The following is a 24,437-nucleotide window of genomic DNA, read 5'->3' on the forward strand; positions in this document are numbered from 1 at the left end:
AGAGCCCTGCGGTTGCGGGCGGTGCAGTTGCCGTACCAGGCTGTGATACAGCCTGACAGGATGCTTTGAATTGTGCATCTGTAAAAGTTTGTGTGGGTCTTAGGGGCCAAGATGAATTTCTTCAGCCTCCTGTGGTTGAAAAGGCGCTGTTGCGCCTTCTTCACCACACTGTCTGTGTGGGTGGACCATTTCATATTGTCAGTGATGTGTACTCCCAAGGAGCTTGAAGCTTTTCACCTTCTCCACTGCGGTCCTGTCACTGTGGATGGGGCGTGCTCCCTCTGCTGTCTCCTGAAGTCCACGATCAGCTCCTTTGTTTTGTTGACGATTTTGGGAGAGGTTGTTGTCTTGTGAAATTTCAGGGTGTGTTGAACTTGATATTGCCAAAAAGATGTTGCTAGGACATTAGGCCTACTCACTAAGATGGTTCATCGTCCTCAGCAGCATCAAAACAAAATAGGTGTAGATTGTGAATTGTAAGATGTTTACCCTTCCTGTCTGAGCCAATTTACAGTCTCGGCATCCCACGCACGCCCCCTTCCCTACCATAGCTCACATTATTAGACATGCCACCCGCTAATGTCCGACACAACAGATGGAAGGGCTCAGCACCCTTGACATCTAATTCCTCGAGCAGAAGGTTGTCACTGACCAGGAAAACAAAACACACCGTTTTGCATGCCATGACATTCACTCACAAGTACTTTCAAGGCTACTTTCCCTCCCTCGGTTTCCTATTAGTGTTATCACGATACCGGCATTTTGACTTTGATACCAGGTTTAGTATTACAATACTCGATACCATCACGATACTCGATACCAAAATGATAACACAAAAAAAGGCTTTTTAACCAGTTACAGAATGGCACTTGATCCAGACAGATAAACTTATCTACTGCTCTGTTCAATTAATCATTGGGCATCTTTTGAGTTCAATATCATTACATTTGAACATTTTTCTGTTCATATTTTAAGAGACAGCCATGTATGCATTCATTTAATTAATTATACAATCAATTTGACTTTGTTTTACCAATCTAACTACAAAACAGCAGAATGGTGAACATTTATTTTAATGGTAAATCTCTACTGGTACACTGGTTAAATCCAGATGTAGCCTAGGTCAATTCACAATACAGGTGAATGCGTATTATTCAATAGGAGTGTGTGCATACATTGAGTTATTGAACTTGTTGTAGCTGACTTCATGGGGCTACAGATGACAAACAATCCTTTCCATTTAGGACTTATGTTTATTGGCAACTACTAAGAGAACATATTTTATTGTACCAATTAACAACATTTGCATAGAAGAAGCTATTTCTTCATTTGTAAAAATGTGTCTGTCTCTTTAAGAAATGAATTATGTCATTTGCGAGGCAGTTTTTGTTGGCAAAGGAGGAAGTGAATTAATAACGTTTTTGGTGACAATCAGCTATGAAAATCAGCATATTTTCACAAACAAAGTACTTGGGTAGTGAATTCAGCTGTAAGCTAGCCTACAATTAAAGCTGGAAGCTACAAGTATCATCTTGCTTTGTAAAAATATTCTAGCCTATGGACATTGTTTTGCGAACAGTAATGAACAGTTTCAACATGCTGTGTTGCATTATTCAAGTGTGTTAACTTCTGTGCAGCATAAGTGGGGACTGGGGAGCTAATGCAGCACTTGAGAAATGAATGAGTAAGTGGAGCAGACTACACACACTATAATGAGGACTGCGCTGATAGACAGACTAGATCCTCTCAATCAAGGGAGACACATGACAGAAGTAGGTCTCCTGAACATAACAAAAAAAATGTTGTACCTAACCGTGAATTTATTTTATTTTATCGAAAATGTACTGAAGTTTCAGTATACCTTGCAACATTATTTTAGATAATGAGATTGTGGTGTGCAGGGTGAAGTTAGCCTGTTTGCTATTATCCCAGATTGTGATATTTAATTATTATTATTATTATTAAAGATTTTGAATAACATACTTGAAATAGAGCCGTATTTCACAGAATCGCCCCACCTGTTAGGTGTTTATCGGTTGTTTTAATTTTTACTCCGCTTGACTGGTTAAAATCGTTACCGCTGAGGGTGGCGCTGGAGATCAAGGAAAGCATTGGGTGGTAAGATGTAGGTTCTTATGATCTCTCTCCCTCACACTCCGTTTCTCGCTTATACCGGCGCATTTAGTAAAAGCACCGTTCTAAAAATTCGCTCACCTGACAGGAATAGAGAAAAGCATCTGTTGGCATGATGTATCATTCACCGCCACTCTTCCCTGTCTATATGAGGACTGAAACCTGACGTGTAAAAGCAGAGAAGGCGGCCACTGCTCGCTGGGAGACGCAGAGGGGAAACTTCAGCAAGTGCTCTGGAGGAAGCGAGCTTCGCCGGGTGCGCTGGATGGCGTTGATCCGTTCTCCCGCCATAGCGTTCTAAAATATTCTCGGTTGAGCAGCAAAAGTGAAGGAATATCAATCCATTCATGCTTTCCCTAATTTTGCCTGAGTCTGTCACAGACGCTTCGTGGTTTACGGAGGAAACTTATATTCTATTTTGAAGACACTGTATGAAGGTAGGGTCGTTTCTTTTCCTATTTTTTTTTTTTTGCAAGAAAGGTGGTCCATGCAGTCTGTCCGAAATGTTCATTTGTTATTCAGTAGGATACACGTCATTTGCTGCAATGCATTTTCTTTGATGCATCCCTCGGCTAATAGATTATTTTGATCTCCGTAGGTGGACAATGAGAACTATGTGCACAGAGAAGGCTAATGAATGAGAGGTTGTCATTCCTGATGACGCCTACATATACCTATTAGACTACTGACGTGATTGGCAGTTGTGCAAAGTCTCATAGGTAGACTAAAAGATTTCTGTTCTCCCTCCCTTTTTTTCCCTCAGTGACATTGCTCATTTGAAGGTCCACTTGAATCTTCAAGTATCTCTCATGTGTAGTGTGTTGTGAAACTCCTATGTCTGAACCCTCATAGTTCTAGCCTGTTCATAGCATGCTTCGCTCTTTTCATGTGGGATGAGCCTTACATTAATACAACCACATGGATATGTTTGAAAGATCTTTGTCTCTTGAAGAACCTAATTTGAGTTTTAAAAAAGCAACAACCTACATAATATGGAGGTTTGGATCTTAGATACGATTACATTAGCCATAGAAATAGATGGCTGTATGGAGATGCTGTGAAATACAGGAATACTTTATGTTAAAGCTGGGGTTTCTCTGGTTTGACCTGAAATATGAATTGAATTGGCTTATCTCTGCTTCTGATTACGGTTTGGTGACTGAATGGCGAACACAGCCATCTGCATCACAAATACTACAGTACGTTGAGTCCGACCTGGATGGAGGCAAGGCTCATTACAGAGTTCAAAGGCATTTCACGTGGGAGCAAGGCTGTCATTGTTTGACACCTACAGTATTGACAGAGATTCAAGAAGCTAAGGGGGTCTCTTTCATGTCACATCTAACCTTAATGTGAGCAAGTGACATGCTGCATATTTTCAACATAGTTGCTGTATGTGCCTATGGTGTTAACTTGTATCATATGTTCAACTAATTAAAAAAGTATACAGTCTGCTGTCCACAACATTTTACGTATTTTCATGCAAAAGCGCATGTTAGTTCAAAGATAACTATAAAGGAAATATGTTTTTTTTTATTTTTTTATAATCTCACCCATTTTGGAAATATGCTGTGTGTGTCACTAATCTACTCCCTCTGTGGTGATGTGGGTTTATGTGACTGATTTGCTCTTCAGCCTTGTCTCAAACTAGACGTAACATAGTAAATGTAAATCCGGGACACTCAAATTAGTATATGTTCGTTTGGTATGGTTACATAAGACGGATGTAAGACAATTTAAGTACAGTGGTTGGTCGGGGTGGGTGGTCGTGTAACGTGAATGTTTAGCAACCCAAGGGTTGAGGGTTTGAATCTCATCATGGAGAACTCTAGCATTTTAGCTAATTAGCAACTTTTCAACTACTTACTGCTTTTTAGATACTTTTGCAAATACTACATGTTAGCTAACCCTTCCCCTAACCTTAACCCTTTAACCTCTAAACTTAAGCCTAACCTTAATGCTAACCCCTAAATCTAACCCCTAGCCTAGCTAACGTTAGCCAGCTAGCTAAGGTTTTGCAAATTCAAAACATTGTACGTTTTGGTAATTCGTAACATATCATATGAAATGTGTGATGGACATCCACAAATTAATACATACCATACGAAATGTAACATATCAAACTAAATGGTGCGTCTCGGATATACGTACAGAATAATACCAAATGCTCTGAAACCAGGTGGTGATCTTCCACAGTGTAGCAGGACGCAATGCAGAGTGTGTTAAGTTTAACATGCTGTATATACAATCTAAAGGCTTGTGCATCCAAGCATCCAAGCAAATTAATCTTCAAACCACTCAAATTGTTGTCGTCACTATATCCAGTAAAACATGTCAAAGCTAAATTTAGGTGACATTTACAATGCAGTGCTTTCATTTAGGTGACATCATAAAGTAAAAAACTGTCCATTCAATGAAAGTCAAATTCAAGATACACCGATCTTCATTGATCCAGTATCTATGCCCCAACATGTCTATAGCTACATTTCTGTGTTTTAATCTTGCATTTAGAAATTGCTCTGTATTGTAGAAAGCCCTGGAAAACCCATTGCAATATATCTAAGAGTGTGTCTAAATTACACTAGTACTCATGACACAACAATGTAAATGTTGATTGGCTGTTAGAAAAGGTGACTAATAAGAATCAGCATTTTCCCCTGCATTTTGTTATTGTCTTCCAATAGTGTTGGCATGGGAGTAGAGGGCTAGAGTATACACAACTGACCAATAGAAAACAAAGGCCAATTAAATACCCCACATCCATATATTTAACTAGGCAAGTCAGTTAAGAACAAATTCTTATTCTCAATGACAGCCTAGGAACACTGCCTTGTTCAGGGGAAGAACGACAGATTTGTACCTTGTCAGCTCGGGGATTTGAACTTGCAACCTTTCGGTTACTACTCTAACCACTAGGCTCCGCTGCCGCCCCATATGGTAGTTGATATGATATGTTGCCCACAGAGTCAACGTTTTTCAGACGTTTTCCTACCCTAAACTGAGTCTGCGGTCCACCCCATCTGTTGAGTGAATCCTATTATCTGCTTTCTGCATCTCAATCCCACATGAATTGGGAAAGACTGGCAACATGTGATTGTATCGAATTAGCTTCTGCCAATCTTTCCTGTTCATCTGGGATTGAGGTTCAAATGTCTCAGTTCAACTTTAGACCCCCTTTTGAGGTATACTTGAACAGAAGTCAAGACACTTTGATTTGGGATCGGCTATCCCTTTAGAGTATCATGGAATGTGTGTCCGTCTAAGTGGTTGATAGGCAAAGACGGAGTACATACTGCATACAAAAGGGATTCCCTCTGCAAAGCTGACTGAATGTCTCATTAGTTTGGTGAAGTCTAAAATATGGCCCGTTTCGCTCTTCTCACAAGGTATCATGCTGTGTAATCTCTAGTCAAGTTCTGCAAAATCAAGGAACTGTGTTGCACACATTGGATGTTTTGAAACCTTTCATAGACAGGCCACCAATGTGTTCATTACATATACTCTAGCCTTAACATACTCAGTCTCTCTCTCTCTCTCTCTCTCTCTCTCTCTCTCTCTCTCTCTCTCTCTCTCTTGCACACACGCAACACAATACAATGCCTGTTTGTTCTCGTATCAACATGTTTGAATCTACCGAAGCAACATCTGTTGAGGATTTGTAATTTAGATTTTTGTGGATTTGAAATGTAAATATTTGATGAATTGATCTACAGCCAGTGAAAGTCATGTATCTTCTTATAGCAGGCGATGGTAAATGTGTCCAAGGAAAGACATGAAAGCTGTGATGTATTCCAAAACAAGTTTCCTGTCTATCTCAAACGGCACTCTGTAAGTCCACATGTTGATTTCTGATGTATGATACAGAGATGATGGATTCATAGGGGTTTTATGGGATTGCGAATCTTGTATGATTTGATGTCTGCATTAGAATTACAATGAAGCACTTAGTGTAACTTAAAATGTCATTCTTGTTGGTGGTAACTTGCTGACTTAAACAATTTATTAGTCTGTGTTATGATCAGCGGTGTAGTGCTATTCTTGTAAGGGCCAGAGTGCTATTTAAAAAAATATATAAAAAAATATAAAAATGTATGACATTCTCTCAATCCAAGTTGTACCAACAGGTAGCCTATCAAGTAATATATTATCTCAAAAGAAAATGTTTATATTACACTCATACACCCAAGTTAGGCCCTCGTTTCAAAGTAGGCCAATATCACTGTCAATCGCGATTGATGATTCATCACGTTTTACAGGGGAAACGTCCAAGCTGAATCCGCATGCCGACCATTTTCATCTCAATCAGTTTCATGGGAATATGCAGCTAGATCTTCCTGAATGATGTTGGACTACTACTGTTTTGAGCGAATTTTAGAGAAGATGTTATTCATTAGCTTACAGCCTACCTTTTATTTTGTGTCAATCAAAACACATACTCAAGGTCTATTTAGCCTATTTAGGTTGTTGTTGTTGTTGTTGTTGTTGTTGTTGTTGTTGTTGTTGTTGTTGTCTAGCAGTAACGTTACACTATGCCATTATATTCGGTATGTTAGGCCTATGTAGAATAACCATTTAGGTGATCTTGCGAGACATTGATTCAGATTTGATCTCAACTTTATTAAACAAGCAACATTCTGAGAAGTGGCTCCGTTGGGTTCCTGCAGCAATACACACCTGTTGTTGCGTTATGTCATTACATTATAATGACTGTGTGACTGCCTTTATGAGCCAGGGTTTAAGTTAAATTGTCGCAGAATGTTCAAAAGCATCCCTTTGACAATGTCAGTTTTTCAAGGCATTTACTCTCGCCTTTTGTCTTCCCTTGTCTTAGTAAACTACACTCAATCATAGATATAAGGATTTGCTACTGTCGTCCTATCTTGTAGGGTCATAATGGCCCACACCTAACATAGCAAGTGTAAAATATTTGCCTGAGCTGCGTTTCTTTCTTTCTGATCCTGAAAAGAGAAAATATAACTGTCAGGGGGAGGTTCTCTTTTGCACTGTTGAACCAGCTATGAACAAATTCTTATTTTCAATGACAGCCTAGGAACAGTGGGTAAACTGCCATGTTCAGGAGCAGAATGACAGATTTGTACCTTGTCAGCTCAGGGATTTGAACTTGCAACCTTTCGGTTACGAGCTCAACGCTCTAACCACTAGGCTACCTGCCACCCCATAGATGGGGAGGAGGAGTTAAGGAGTGTTGCCTTGTTAACATCCAAAAGCGGTGCTACCGACCCCGTAGATGGTGCAATGACCTTCATTATGACCATTTGTTAGACATGCATGGGGTGGACATCCCCCTTGAATAGATTATTCTGTGATTATTAAACTTGGCATTAGCTCTTGTTGCTGACAGATTCGTTTTTTTTAGGAATGTTTCATTTGAAATATTTGCAGCGATTGAAAGAGGAAGAGGCCATACCCATGTTGTGTCCCATGATTAGAACTTGATGAATGTAAGATAAATAAGGGTTATTTGGCTTGTAACCATATTTAGAACCTGTTTTTGAAGGTTTATGAAGAACTTTGCTCATAAGGTTCTAAAATTGAACCTGTATGGTGCTATAAAGAACCCTTTCCTACGGTTCAGTGAAGAACCATTAAAAATAGGTTAAATATAGCCCCAAAAAAGGGTTCCGCTATGGTTAAAACCCTTTGTAGAACCATACAGTTTTTTTTAATCTGGTTTAATAGCCTTATTATATTGTTAATATTCCATAGGTTTTATTATTGTGTTTATTAACAAGTTGAATCAGGTGTGTTAGCTCTGAAATAGCTGCAGGCCCTTGAAGAGAGCATAACCACAAGACTATACATTAGTTTTACTGGCTCTAGTCACTTACAACACAACATATTAGATCAACTGGAATGTCACTCTCACTCATGGTTGCGCAAACCACGCCCCCAAATATTCGAATGAGACGCAGGCCCCACATTTTAATTATCACTAAAAGAGCAAAGAACCCTTTTGTGAACTATAAAGAACCGTTGAAGATCTCAAAGGGTTCTTTGGGTCAGTATGTTTCCACATACCATCTCCCTTCCCAAAGAACCATTGAGGAATCAACATTTTTTTGTGTGTAGCCTACAGAATGTCACCTTTTATTTGAGGGTATTTTCACATCTGTTTTACCGTTTAGAAATTAAAGCACTTCAGGTGTAATACGTATTTGGACAAATTCACTTAGTGCATAACATTTAGTCAAAGTTTAATATTTGATCCCATATTCCTAGAACAAAATGACTAAACTCAGCAAAAAAAGAAACGTCCTCTCACTGTCAACTGTGTTTATTTTCAGAAAACGTAACATGTGCAAATACTTGTATGGACATAACAAGACTCAACAACTGAGACATAAACTGAACAAGTTCCACAGACATGTGACTAACATAAATGGAATAATGTGCCCCTGAACAAAGGGGGGTCAAAATCAAATGTAACTACAGAGCATCTCCTCCTCATTGAAAATAAGAATGTGTTCTTAACTGACATGCCTAGTTAAATAAAGATTAAATAAAGTTGTAAAAAAATATATTTCCGATTTGTTATGAAAACTTGAGTTGTTTTTAGACAAGGGTGCACCGAAAAATAGGCTCAATTATCTTGGCTACTTTAGCTAGCTAGCTTCTTTACAACAATACGATGCAGTCAAGACCGGCACTACCAGATGGTATGATATATAACCTCTGGTATCAACTTCTTCTTTTTTTTCTCGCTCTAAGGTTTTTTTTGGCATGGGAAACATATGTTAGTATTTAAATATATATTTTTTTAACCTTTTATTTAACTAGGCAAGTGACTTAAGAACAAATTCTTATTTACAATGAGAGATTTTTACCTTGTCAGCACGAGATTTAATCCAGCAACCTCTTAGTTCCTGGCCCAATACTCTAACCACTAAGCTACCTGCCGCCCTAACATTTCCAAAGCAAGTGAAGTAGATACTTTTTATGGTTTATTTCGCTTTTGTTTATTAACAGGAAACATTAGACTCACAAAAGTTCCAAAATATTAAAGACATTTCAAATGTCATTATGTGCAACTAGTTAAAGTACAGAAGGGAAAATAAATAAACTTAAATATGGGTTGTATTTACAATGGTGTTTGTTCTTCACTGGTTGCCCTTTTCTTGTGTCAACAGGTCACAAATCTTGCTGCTGTGATTGCACACTGTGGTATTTCACCCAGTAGATATGGGAGTTTATCAAAATTGGGTTTGTTTTCAAATTCTTTGTGGCTCTGTGTAATCTGAGGGAAATATGCCACAACACAACGGCCACTGCGCCGATCTCACCCCCCCCCCCCCCCCCCCCTGAAGAAGCAGAGCGCTGCGCACCGCATCACCTTCTCATTTCAATTCAATTTAAGGGCTTTATTGGCATTGAAAACATTTCTCTCTCGCGAGCAAGTCTCCATTGAGGTAAGAGAAAAAAAAGACGAAAAATCCAACACATTTATTTTGATTATCCAGAAGAAATGTATTATTTGAATAGTGAAATAATTTCCACCACTAATATGTATGAAAACACCTTCAAATAAGATGATACCGTACTGTGACCACGTGCTGGAGTATGGAGTATAGTTAAACGTTTTTAGCTTCACTGTCTGAATAAATTAAGTAGGGAAGTGTATATGTGCATGGCAGATGTTTTTTTTTCTTATGCACACCGTACTAGAAAGCATTCAATTTCAGGGGTGGTTGTTATTTCAATGTAGATGATCAAGTTATATAGTGGGTGCGTGAGGAAACCTTGGCGTTGGCACTCAGAGTGCTTTGATTTATACATTGTGAAATGAAGAAGTGTGTAGTGGTTGGTGGTGCTGGAATATTCTTAGTGTCATACACTGCATTCGGTAAGTATTCAGACCCCTTTTTCCACATTTTGTTACGTTACAGCCTTATTCTAAAATTGATTAAATAGTTCCCCCCCCTCATTAATCTACACACATTACCCCATAATGACAAAGCAGAAACTAGTTAGCAAATTTTAGCAAATGTATTCAAAATAAACTGAAATATCACATATTCAACCCCTTTACTCAGTACTTTGTTTATGCACCTTTAGCAGTGATTACAGCCTCCAGTCTTCTTGGGTATGACTACAAGCTTGGCACACCTGTATTTGGGGAGTTTTTCCCATTCTTCTCTGCAGATCCTCTCAAGCTCTGTCAGGTTGGATGGGGAGTGTCACTGCACAGGTATTGTCAGGTCTCTCCAGAGATGTTCAAGGCCTGGCTCTGGCTGGGTCACTCAAGGACATTCAGAGACTTTTTCCTGAAGCCACACCTGCATTGTCTTGGCTGTGTGCTTAGGGTCGTTGTCTTGTTGGAAGGTGAACCTTCGCCCTAGTCTGAGGCTCTGAGCGCTCTGGAGCAGGTTTTCATCAAGGATCTCTCTGTACTTTCCTCCATTCATCTTTCCCCTCGATCCTGACTATTCTCGCCAGTCCTTACCGCTGAAAAACATCCCCACAACATGATGCTGCCACCACCATGTTTCACCGTAGGGATGGTGCCAGTTTTCCTACAGACGTGTGACACTTGTTATTCACGCCAAAGAGTTCAATCTCGGTTTCATCAGACCAGAGATTCTTATTTCTTTAGGTGCCTCTTGGCAAACTCCAAGCGGGCTGTCATGTGCCTTTTACTGAGGAGTGGCTTTTGTCTGGCCACTCTACTTCTGGAATGTTATCCCATCTCCACAGAGGATTCTAGAGCTCTGTCAGAGTGATCATCAGGTTCTTGGTCACCTCCCTGACCAAGGCCCTACTCCCCCGATTGCTCAGTTTGGCCGGGCAGCCAGCTCTAGGAAGAGTCTTGGTGGTTCCAAACTTCTTCCATTTAAGAATGATGGAGGCCACTGTGTTCTACGGACAACTCCTTCGACCTCATGGCTTGGTTTTTGCTCTGACATGCACTGTCAACTGTTGGACCTTCATATAGACAGGCGTGTGCCTTTCCAAATCATATCCAACCAATTGAATTTACCACAGGTGAACTCCAATCAAGTTGTAGAAACATCTCAAGGATGATCAATGGAAATACTGCTCTTTCTGGAAGTGTTTTCCATTTAACACTGAGTGTTGAAAACATTTAAGTCAAAGGCCTCCCTAGCTTACTGACTCTAAGTACTTCTACTACTACTACCATGGGCGTATGGGACAAGAATTCAGCCCTGATATTTTATCCACACCAACACACATTACTGCGTGTGCCGCCAACTCACCATCTGCCTCCCTATTGTGCTGTCCTACAGTCTCAGCATCTTCTCTGCTGTCACTCTGTGCTACTTCTTATTCTTTGTCTCTTGCTGTCTGTGTGCTTAAGCTACTACTACTAACTGGCCTACCTGGTTAAATAAAGGTGAAATAAAAAATCATTATACATTATAAAAGCCAAGCTACCGACTTAGGCTATATTGCAAATGAGTTCCTGTTTTATGTGTTCTTCTGAATCAGCACATCCCCTAAGTGTTCATTACATTACAGGGCTCCAGACTAACATGTTCCCCTGGTATCACTGGTGCTGCTAACTTTTACAGGTGGTGGCACCAGTCCACGATTTGGGTCAGATCCATATCATAAGTAATTATCTTATAAAGTAGTACTTCATAGTATTCATAGTACTTTATTAAGAAGTATAATAAATAGACTACTGAAGTATTCAGGAAATACTTTGTTTCATTTAACACATCCAAGCAGGAATGCATGATTCAATATATTTAGACTATAGGTATATTTTACTTTAGAGATACTATAGAGATTTTTATAGAGATTAATTACATAGTGGACATATAAGATAGCCAAACTAATATCATAGGCTAATTAATTTGGGGTTTAACACCTGAGGAAGTGGAAACTCAAAACACATTAACTGTTATAATCTCCACCCGGCACAGCCAGAAGAGGACTGGCCACCCCTCATAGCCTGGTTCCTCTCTAGGTTTCTTCCTAGGTTTTGGCCTTTCTAGGGAGGTTTTCCTAGCCACCGTGCTTCTACACCTGCATTGCTTGCTGTTTGGGGTTTTAGGCTGGGTTTCTGTACAGCACTTATCAGTTTATCAGCAGATATCAGCTGATGTAAGAAGGGCTATATAAATACATTTGATTTGAACTAGATTGCCCAATGCCGATAGCCATCTATTCATCCAATAGTAAATGTAATGTCCTAAAGCACTTTGAAGTTGTGAGCTACTACCCACGAGACCAATAGGCCTATGCCCTCGCAATGGCCGGTGCGCATTTCACGCGCTATTGTAAAAAGAGTTGCTATTGAGCTGAATATTTGAAATGTTATACAATCAGAATGCATTTTTCTCTTGAGCACATGGGGTGGGGGAGAGGAGAGTGGCTCACTCATCACAGCAGTGAGGCTACAGGGGCCAGGTCAGACACCTTCCATACAGGAATCATGAGGATAATGCACCTTACTGATTGACCAAATCCTGGTTTTAGCCGCCCCCAAAAACAGGAGGTTTTTATGAGAGGTGACCAAGTAGAAAGCGATCTTTCTATATTCCTAGGTACCCTTTCTATTTTTTACGATCCATGATGTTGTCTGTCTGGCTGAGAGAATTGGAGCAGGTCTTTTTGCTGATGCTGCATTTGACTTTGAATGTTTCTGTGCATGACCTCAGCTCATCCTATCAGACAACCGTGCCATCCCCTCTTGGCCAACCGTTGCCGCTGATCAGCCAAAGGCTCATTATAGATGAGTATAACAGAGAAATTGCGCAAAAAACAACAACAAAAGTTAATCATGGGCCGCCAGCCATGTCACCCTTTTCGGCGTTTTATTTTTTATCTACAAAACATATTTTTGTGTGTGTGAATTTCCACCAGCCCAGCCCACCCAATTACACGTTTTCCCCCAGAATTGGCCAATCCGGCCCTGACGACGACGACGACGACGACAATGACAATGACTAGTACTACCAGTATTACTACTACCATTGCTAATGTTACTTTCAGTACCACAACAGCTACCAGAACTCTTATTAAAACTGATCAGAGCTCACCCGGATGTAACATTAAAGGCGTCAGTCAGACCATTTTAGCACCAGTTGACGAATTCTAGGATTATATGGATGACTGATGACATTTGCAGCTTGCGGTGATTACCAATAATTGATGTCTTCAACATTTCATTCATGTTGATTTAAGTATTAATAAGTATGAAATCACTTCACATATCTATTCAGACTCGTCATATCCGTTCTTCAGCCAAGTAAGAGTAAGATAATGTGTGTAACAGTGTAGCTATTCCCTCCGCAAGGCAATCAAACAAGCTAAGCGTCAGTATAGAGACAAAGTAGAGTCGCAATTCAACAGCTCAGACACGAGATATGTGGCAGGGTCTACAGTCAATCACGGATGACAAAAAAACCCAGCCCCGTCACGGACCAGGATGTCTTGCTCCCAAACAGACTAAATAACTTTTTTGCCCGCTTTGAGGACAATACAGTGCCACTGACACGGCCCGCAACCAAAACCTGCGGACTCTCCTTCACTGCAGCCGACATGAGGAAAACATTTAAACGTGTTAACCCTTGCAAGGCTGCTGGCCCAGACGGCATCCCCAGCCGCGTCCTCAGAGCATGCGCAGACCAGCTGGCTGGTGTATTTACGGACATATTCAATCAATCCGTATCCCAGTCTGCTGTTCCCACATGCTTCAAGAGGGCCACCATTGTTCCTGTTCACAAGAAAGCTAAGGTAACTGAGCTAAACGACTACCGCCCCGTAGCACTCACTTCCATCATCATGAAGTGCTTTGAGAGAATAGTCAAGGACCATATCACCTCCGCCCTACCTGACACTCTAGACCCACTCCAATTTGCTTACCGCCCAAATAGGTCCACAGACGATGCAATCGCAACCACACTGCACACTGCCCAAACCCATCTGGACAAGAGGAATACCTATGTGAGAATGCTGTTCATCGACTACAGCTCACCATAGTACCCTCCAAACTCGTCATCAAGCTCGAGACCCTGCGTCTCGACCCCGCCCTGTACAACTGGGTACTGGACTTCCTGACGGGCCGCTCCCGGGTGGTGAGGGTAGGTAACAACATCTCCACCCCACTGATCCTCAACACTGGGGCCCCACAAGGGTGCGTTCTGAGCCCTCTCCTGTACTCCCTGTTCACCCACGACTGCGTGGCCACGCACGCCTCCAACTCAATCATCAAGTTTGCGGACGACACTACAGTGGTAGGCTTGATTACCAACAACGACGAGACGGCCTACAGGGAGGAGGTGAGGGCCCTCGGAGTGTGGTGTCAGGAAAATAACCTCACACTCAACGTCAACAAAACAAAGGAGATGATTGTGGACTTCAGGAAACAGCAGAGGGACCACCTCCCTATCCACATCGATGAGACAGTAGTGGAGAGGGTAGTAAGTTTTAAGTTCCTCGGCGTACACATCTCGGACAATCTGAATTGGTCCACCCACACAGACAGCGTCGTGAAGAAGGCACAGCAGTGCCTCTTCAACCTCAGGAGGCTGAAGAAATTTGGCATGTCACCAAAAGCACTCAAAAACTTCTACAGATGCACAATCGAGAGCATCCTGTCGGGCTGTTGCCTGGTACGGCAACTGCTCCGCCCACAACCATAAGGCTCTCCAGAGGGTAGTGAGGTCTGCACAACGCATTACCAGGGACAAACTACCTGCCCTCCAGGACACCTACACCACCCGATGTCACACGAAGGCCATAAAGATCATTAAGGACAACAACCACCCGAGCCACTGCCTGTTCACCCCGCTATCATCCAGAAGGTGAGGTCAGTACAGGTGCATCAAAGTAGGGACTGAGAGACTGAAAAACAGCTTCTATCTCAAGGCCATCAGACTGTTAAACAGCCACCGCTAACATTGAGTGACTGCTGCCAACACACTGACTCAACTACAGCCACTTTAATAATGGGAATTGATGGAAATTGATGTAAAATATATCACTAGCCACTTTAAACAATGCTACTTAATATAATGTTTACATACCCTACATTACCCATCTCATATGTATATGTATATACTGTACTCTATATCATCTACTGCATCTTTATGTAATACATGCATCACTAGCCACTCTAAACTATGCCACTTTTGTTTATATACCCTACATTACTCATCTCATATGTATATACTGTACTCGATACCATCTACTGCATCTTGCCTATGCCGTTCTGTACCATCACTCATTCATATATCTTTATGTACATATTCTTTATCCCTTTACACTTGTGTGTATAAGGTAGTCGTTTTGGAATTGTTAGGTTAGATTACTCGTTGGTTATTAGCCCAAACAACTACCTCTTTCCCAACTGTATTTAATTTTAATTAATTTATTTATTTTGCTCCTTTGCACCCCATTATTTTTATTTCTACTTTGCACATTCTTCCATTGCAAAACTACCATTCCAGTGTTTTACTTGCTATATTGTATTTACTTTGCCATCATGGCCTTTTTTGCCTTTACCTCCCTTCTCACCACATTTGCTCACATTGTATATAGACTTGTTTATACTGTATTATTGACTGTATGTTTGTTTTACTCCATGTGTAACTCTGTGTCGTTGTATCTGTCGAACTGCTTTGCTTTATCTTGGCCAGGTCGCAATTGTAAATGAGAACTTGTTCTCAACTTGCCTACCTGGTTAAATAAAGGTAAAATAAATAAATAAATAAAAAATTACTGCATTGTCGGAACTAGAAGCATAAGCATTTCGCTACACTCGCATTAACATCTGCTAACCATGTGTATGTGACAAATAAATTTGATTTAATTTATTGTTCTCTGGATGGCAGATAGATGGCAGTATAGCGCAGCTTTTGAACAGAAAGGCCGAAATAGAACGCAACTGCTCAGCTACAGCAACTGACACGTATCAGTTTGCTACTAGCTAATTTTGCAGTTTGGTTGACATGGATAGATTTCGTTGTAAAAAAGAAACGTAAATCTATTGACAATGACAATGAGGGGGAAGAGCTGGAGAACAACATGACAGCTATGAAAGAACAACCACCGGAGAATCAGGAATTTGGCTGTGGGAAAATGCAGTTAGCTAATGTAGCTAACGTGGCTAACATGGCACCGGTGACTAAGAGAAGGATACGGTCAATTCAAGAAGAACACAAAGTTCCAAGAGAAATGGACAGACAAGTATTTATTTTATACTGCATGATGGGACTAGCTCACTTTGTCTTATTTGCCATTAGACAGTCAATTGTTTTCAACAAGAAAATTTTGAGCTACATTTCAAGTCACACATTGCCCACTTTGACAAAACATATCCTCCACAAAGCAACCTCAGAAACATCAAAATAACACAACTCAAAGGACGGCTCAAAGGACAACAACAAATGATGGACAGATCTAGCACTGTTGCAGAGAAGACGACAGAGGCAACATGAGATTGCTTGGCCACTCACGAGAAACAAGAAGGCCTTCACAGACGCGGAGATTGTCAATAATGTTTTTTTGGCCTCAGCCAAAATATTGTATGCTGATTTTCCCAAACAAGGAAGCTATTCTAAAGCAAATTAAGGGACTGCGGCTCTCAGACTCGACCCTAACTAGACGCATAGAAGAAATCGGCGAGGACGTCGGTAAGCAACCTGATTACTGTTGGTGCCGTGTTTCATTATTGTGCTTAACGAAATCACTAATGTAAGTGACATTACTCAATTATGTGTTTGGGTCCGCTTCCCTCAAAACGAGTCGTTCAGAGAGGAACTTTTACGTTTACTGCCCCTTCAGGGAGAGGATATTCTGAAAGCCCTTGTTACATTTTTTTGCAGATTTCATAATATTGACTGGTCAATCTGGCGTCTGTGTGCACTGACCCAAACATGCAAGGAGAAGGGACTCAGGCCTGATGAGAAAGAGAGACGATATTCCCCAATGTGTTACCTTTCATTGTATCATTCATCAGGAAACACTTATGGCTAAACTCAGACTGTGACTTGCAGGATGTGATGCAGCAAGTCGTGTGCGTGGTGAACATTTATTATTGTGAGGGCACTGAATCACCGGCAGTTCTGCGACTTGCTGGAAGAATACCAGACAGAATACGGCAACTTGCTATTTCACAATGAGGTGAGATGGCTGTCTTGTGGCAGAGTTTTAGAAAGATTTCTCTCTCTCCTCCCTCAAATCCATGAATTTGTTGCAAGTAAGGGGAGAGAGGAGCCAGAGCTGGATGATCCACAGTGGATATTAAAGCTGTTTTAGCTTACATCACCTACCACCTGAACACGGTGAATCTCCAGCTCCAAGGGAAAGCTAAAACTCTGGGCAAAATGCTGCATGTGGTCACAGCATTTCAAAATAAAATCACCACACTGTTCATACCTGACAGACAGATTGTTCATTTCCCAAAACTCAGAGCAGTCACCACATCCAACCCAGACATAATGCAACATGTTAACTTTCATGCATTTGTGCGTGTGTTGAAAGAGTTGGAGTTTGAGTCAAGATTCAAGGATATCATCAAGTACAAGGAGTTTTTCAACTTCATTGAGAATCCCTTTCATGTGCCAGTGTCATCTCTGACCCCAGTCATCACAGCCCTCTGTTCTGACTGTGCTGGAATAGAGAGTGAGATAGTGTCATCTCTGACCCCAGTCATCACAGCCCTCTGTCCTGACTGTGCTGGAATAGAGAGTGAGATAGTGGAGCTGCAGGCAAATGACACATTGCAAGGTGAACTAAGAGCAGGTGTTACCCATTTCTGGAGCCTTGTCAGACACAGAGTATCCACTTCTGAAGCAGTGTATGTAAAAGTTGACATCCATTTTTTTTGTCAGGACTTATTCATGTGAAGCAACATTTTCAACAATGAACATTGTGAAACAAAAACAGAGAAACAGACAAACAAATGCACACCTGGATTGCCTCACAAGGATAGCAACAACAGACAATACATTTCAAATTAATTCAGTCAAGAAGCAGAAGGGACATTTTTCGCTCATCCAACTGGTCAAAATATTTAGAACACCTACTCATTCAAGGGTTTTACTTTATTTTTACTATTTTCTACATTGTCGAATAATAGTGAAGACATCAAAACTATGAAATAACACATGGAATCATGTAGTAAGCAAAAAAGTGTTAAACAAATCAAAATATTTTTCCCTATTTGAGATTCTTCAAATAGCCACCCTTTTGCCTTGACAGCTTTGGACACTCTTGGCATTTTCTCAACCAGGTTCACCTGGAATGCTTTTCCAACAGTCTTGAAGGAGTTCCCACATATGCTGAGCACTTGTTGGCTGCTTTTCCTTCACTCTGCGGTCTGACTCATCCCAAACCATCTCAATTTGGTTGAGGTTGGGGGGATTGTGGAGGCCAGGTCATCTGATGCTGCACTCCATCACTCTCCCTCTTGGTAAAATAGCCCTTACACAGCCTAGAGGTGTGTTTAGTCATTGTCCTGTTGAAAAACAAATGATAGTCCCACTAAGCCCAAACCAGATGGGATAGTGTATCGCTGTGGTAGCCATGCTTGTTAAATAAATCACAGACAGTGTCACCAGCAAAGCACCTCCACACCTCCTCCTCCGTGCTTTATGGTGGGAAATACACATGCAGAGATCATCTGTTCACCCACACCGCGTCTCACAAAGACTGAGGTTGGAACCAAAAATCTCAAAGTTGGACTCCAGACCAAAGGACAAATTTACACCGTTCTAATGTCCATTGCTTGTGTTTCTTGGCCCAAGCAAATCTCTTCTTCTTATTGGTGTCCTTTAGTAGTGGTTTCTTTGCAACCATACAACTGTGAAGGCCTGATTCACATAGTCTCATTTGAGCAGTTGATGTTGATGTCTCAGTGAAGCATTTATTTGGGCTGCAATTTCTGGCTGGTTACCCTAATGAACTTATCCTCTTCAGCAGAGGTAACTCTGGGTCTTCCATTCCTGTGGCAGTCCTCATGAGAGCCAGTTAAATCATAGCGCTTGATGGTTTTTGCAACTGCACTTGAAGAAACGTTCACTGTTCTTGAAATTTTCCGGATTGAGTGACCTTCATGTCTTAAAGTAATGATGGACTGTTTCTTTTTGCCTATTTGAGCGGTTCTTGCCATAATATGAACTTGGTCTTTTACCAAATAGGGCTATCCTCTGTATACCCCCTACCTTGTCACAACACAACTGATTGTCTCAAATGCATTAAGAAGGAAATAAATTCCACAAATGTACTTTTTAGAATGCACACCTGTTAATTGAAATGCATTCCAGGTGACTACCTCATGAAGCTGGTTGAGAGAATACCAAGAGTGTGCAAATCTGTCATCAAGCCAAGGGGTGGCTATTTGAAGAATCTCAAAAATGTTCGTAACTTTTTTGGTTACTACATTATTCCATGTGTGATATCATAGTTTTGATGTCTTCACTATTATTCTACAATGTAGAAAATAGTACAAAGAAAGAAACAAACTTGAATGAGTAGGTGTTCTAAAACTTTTGACCGGTAGTGTACATGTGATGTAGCTTATTTGATGTGTGTATGTATATATTTGTGATGTGCTGTACATCAAATCAATTGCATGTACTCTAATGCTCTGAATTTGCTCTCAATTGATAATATTGGAAGGACAAAGTATAACAAATTAAAGATCTGTGCAGCTCTCTGAATGATTGTCTCACCCAAAGTGGCCCCTTGCTCCATTTTTTTGTAACACTGAGCTAGAGGATAGACCTCTTTCTGTGTTTACAAAACATTGTCGCACGATGGTGATGCACGCAAGTTGGTGGCAGAACAAGGAGTTAATATAGAACACCAGCAAAAAAAAGCCTATATTTACATGCTGCTTATGAATGCATTTCACACTACTTTTGGATTATAATTGGATTTTAAGGCTCGTATGAATGTCTTACAAAATATGTTTGTCATCAAATCAACTGCATTATACTTGAATACACTTCAACTTCAACCAGTAAAATGGCTCTTTGACTAGCTTTTGCTACAGCCTATATCAATGAGCGTTAGCATTCTAGCTAACAACCGCTGCATCCCAAATAGTTATTTTGCAAAGATCACAACCAAATATAATCTTAGCGACTGTTCAAGCAAGAATCGAAACATCATTGTGAGTGTATGAGATCCCCCAAAAGCCATTTTGTTTAGAAGTAATAAAAACAGACTAGATTTATGTTGAATGGGCTGATGGCAATGGCTTTCTTACCGCAGCCAAGAGTTGCGGGCATTTGTGCGCGACGTGAGTGTGTCGTGTCCTGGAAAAGGGTGTATTTATCTCTTACTTTTGAATCCAACTGTCAGAGGCAGTCCAAACATCCAACTGTCAGAGGCAGTCCAAACAGGCCAGTCTTTTGGGAATTTGAATTTTTTTACCTTTATTTAACCAGGCAAGTCAGTTAAGAACATATTCTTATTTTCAATGACGGCCTGGGACCAATGGGTTAATAACTGCCTGTTCAGGGGCAGAACGACAGATTTGTACCTTGTCAGCTCGGGGGTTTGAACTTGCAACCTTCCGGTTACTAGTCCAATGCTCTAACCACTAGGCTACGCTGCCGCCCCGGAACAGTCAACGTATTGTCTTTTAGAACATTAGGAGAACTCCTACAGGTCCTTCAGTCATTTTTTTGAATCAATTGGCTTTATAAAATCCATATGATATTGGGATACTTCTCTGTGGGCGTACTGTACACTTTAACATATTATTTCATGGCTTTGGTTGTAGTCAAGCTGGGAAATAGACACAGGATTAGTAAAAAAAAATTGGCCACTCAAAAGGACAATATATTGGCAGTGTGGTAGTAACAACCATTATACCACACAGATACATATTCTCATGGTTGAGACAGGATCAGAGGTGGAGACTGCATCATACATCATTTGGGTTGATTGTTACCAGCAGTCGATTTACTTCTACTTAATCTCAAAGCAAGAAACATCCAGGAAGAGATGCGATGGGCACTACTAGGCTACATGAGAAAGAGCAGGATGAGGAGGGAGAGCCTCTAATGAGTACAGAGCGTGGGGATGTGAGTGGGGCTTACGGATCCAGCAACGTCTTGTCAACGCCACTTTGAAGTTAATGGATGACATGCAATTAAAAAGTCTGGCCGAAAAATTCACGCTATCCATTTGAATAGGGAATCTGTGGATGCTGTATGCTTTTTTTTTACTCTCTAATGAGAGCATGCCTTTTCCTAAAACTCCACACATGATGGTAGAGTATTAGTGTATATTATTAGTGTATATTTATAGGGCGAAATGCACTCGTTTGACTGCCTTTTCAGGTTAGGTTGTGGATTCTACTTAATTTGAGGACAGTAGCATTCAAAAACCTTCTTCAGAAGGAATTGGCTGTGTTGAATACCTGTACCTGATCACGGATTTAAGACACTCACCTTTAACAACTGCCTGAGGCTCCACGGTGTGTTTTAAATAATTCTGTGTGAACTTGGGGCTAGCTAGAGATACTACATTTGTGGCTAGCGACTGGCTGCATTTGACTGTTAGTGCTAGCTTGGGGTCTGAACTAGCCATCTGCACACTAAAAAAGAATGGTTCTAAATAGTACCAGATAGGGGTTATTTGGCTTGTAACCATAGCAGAACCCTTTTTTGAAGGTTTTATAAAGAACCATGCTCATAAGGTTCTAAATGGAACCTTTATTGTGCTATTAAGAACCCTTTGCTAAGGTTCTATAAAGAACAATTAAAAAAGGTTCTATATAGCACCAAAAAATGGTTCTGCTATGGTTACAACCCTTTTTGGGGCTATATGCAACCCTTCTTTATGGTTATTTGAAGAACCTTTATGGAGATCCTTTTGTAGAACCATACAGTGTATTTAATTCTGGTCAGACATATTATTAAACTTGCATAGGTGTTATTATTGTTCTATTGAACAAGTTGAATCAAGTGAGCTACAGTAACTCTGGAACAAAGGAGAGAATTCATAACCACTTACTGATTTTAGTCAACTGTTTTTAATTGACACAAGGCCATATAGAAGTCTTTCACAAGACACCATCACTGGCTATAGTCATATATAACATGCAATAGCTAAACACAACATATTAGATAAACTGGAAGGACACTCTCACTCACAGTTGCACAAAAAGATCTGTGCACAAACCACACCCCAAAATACTCTGAGATGCTTCCCCTATATTTACATTTTCAATAAAGGAGGAAAGAACCCTTTTTTAAATGCAAATAACCATCAAGAGCTCAAAGGGTTCTTTGAGTCATTATGGTTCCACATAGAACCATCACTCTTCCCGAAGAACTCTTGAGGAACCCTCATTTTTTTGTGTGTGGGAGAGTTTCCAGGTTGGGTCCAGACAACCACTACTTGTTACACGTAGGGTGGTGTGGGTGTTGGGATTAGAGGTCGACCGATTTATGATTTTTCACTACCGATTATTGGAGGACCAAAAAAGCCGATACCGATTGTTTAAAAAAAATTACATGTATTTTTTCTTTGTAATAATGACAATTACAACAATACTGAATTAACACTTATTTGAACATTAATATAATACATCAATAAATCAATTTAGCCTCAAGTAAATAATGAAACATGTTCAATTTGGTTTAAAGAATGCAAAAACAAAGTGTTGGAGAAGAAAGTAAAAGTGCAATATGTGCCATGTAAGAAAGATAACATTTAAGTTCCTTGCTCAGAACATGAGAACATATGAAAGCTGGTGGTTCCTTTTAACATGAGTCTTCAATATTCCCAGATAAGAAGTTTTAGGTTGTAGTTATTATAGGACTATTTCTCTCTATTCCATTTATATTTCATATACCTTTGACTATTTGATGTTCTTATAGGCACTTTAGTATTGCCAGTGTAACAGTATAGCTTCTGTCCCTCTCCTCGCCCCTACCTGGGCTCGAACCAGGAACACATCGACAACAACCACCTTCGAAGCAGCGTTACCCATGCAGAGCAAGGGGAACAACCACTCCAAGTCTCAGAGCGAGTGACGTTTGAAATGCTATTAGCACACACCCCGCCTAATTTCGGGAGTTGATAGGCTTGAAGTCATAAACAGCACAATGCTTGAAGCATTGCGAAGAGCTGCTGGCAAAGCGCATGAAAGTGCTGTTTGAATGAATGCTTACGAGCCTGCTGGTGCCTACCATCGCTCAGTCAGACTGCTCTATCAAATCATAGACTTAGTTATAACATGATAACACACAGAAATACGAGCCTTAGGTCATTAATATGGCCGGGAACTATCATCTCGAAAACAAGACGTTTATTCTTTCAGTAAAATACGGAACCGTTCCGTATTTTATCTAATGGGTGGCTTCCATAAGTCTAAATATTCCTGTTACATTTTACAACCTTCAATGTTATGTCATAATTACGTAAAATTCTGGCAAATTAGGCGGCCCAAACAGTTGCATATACCCTGATACTGCGTGCAATGAACGCAAGAGAAGTGACACAATTTCTAACCAATGCTAACCTTTCTTTTAGCTAAATATGCAGGTTTAAAAATATCTACTTCTGTGTATTGATTTTAAGTAAGGCATTGATGTTTATGGTTAGGTACACGTTGGAGCAACGACAGTCCTTTTTCGCAAATACGCACCGCATTGATTATATGTAATGCAGGACACGCTAGATAAAATAGTAATATCATCAACCATGTGTAGTTAACTAGTGATTATAATTGATTGATTGTTTTTTACAAGATAAGCTTAATGCTAGCTAGCAACTTACCTTGGCTTACTGCATTCACGTAACAGGCAGGCTCCTCGTGAGGCAGGTGGTTAGAGCGTTGGACTAGTTAACCTGTAAGGTGCAAGATTGAATCCCTGAGCTGACAAGGTAAAAATCTGTTGTTCTGCCCCTGAACAAAGCAGTTAACCCACCGTTCCTAGGCCGTCATTGAAAATAAGAATGTGTTCTTAACTGACTTGCCTAGTTAATAAAATATGAATTAATGGTGTAATTTTTTACATTTTATTTTTAAATCAGTCAAATCGGTGTCCAAAAATACCGATTTCCGATTGTTATGAAAACTCGGCCCTAATTAATCGGCCATTCCGATTAATCGGTCGACCTCTAGTAGAGATGAATGTCTGTTCACAGAGGTGCAAGCAGACCGGTTAGTTCTTTCAACGTTGCCACCCCCCTGCAACAACCTCCTAACACAGGTTTAGATATGGGGTAGAAGGCACTAGCATCTTCCTTAGGACATCTACCAAACACTTCTCATTGAGACGTGCCTCTGTCGTAGTACAGAAGTTGCTCTTGCATTGTTCTTCACCAAAGGACATTGGATCCAAGAATCT

At 40.5% G+C, this 24,437-nt stretch overlaps 1 protein-coding gene across 2 annotated transcripts in view; it reads left to right on the forward strand.

Moving 5' to 3' along the window:
- The first annotated feature begins 2,110 nt into the window (after positions 1-2,110).
- The window catches only part of LOC109865117 (protocadherin-15-like), a 295,294-nt gene continuing 272,967 nt past the window's right edge, over positions 2,111-24,437 (forward strand). For both annotated transcript variants that reach the window (XM_031799628.1, XM_031799630.1), the window contains exon 1: positions 2,111-2,570. The gene's annotated coding sequence lies outside the window, so the exon portion shown is untranslated. The remainder of the gene's footprint in view (positions 2,571-24,437) is intronic.

This window comes from Oncorhynchus kisutch, linkage group LG20 (assembly GCF_002021735.2).
Source record: "Oncorhynchus kisutch isolate 150728-3 linkage group LG20, Okis_V2, whole genome shotgun sequence".
Taxonomy (NCBI): Eukaryota; Metazoa; Chordata; class Actinopteri; order Salmoniformes; family Salmonidae; genus Oncorhynchus; species Oncorhynchus kisutch.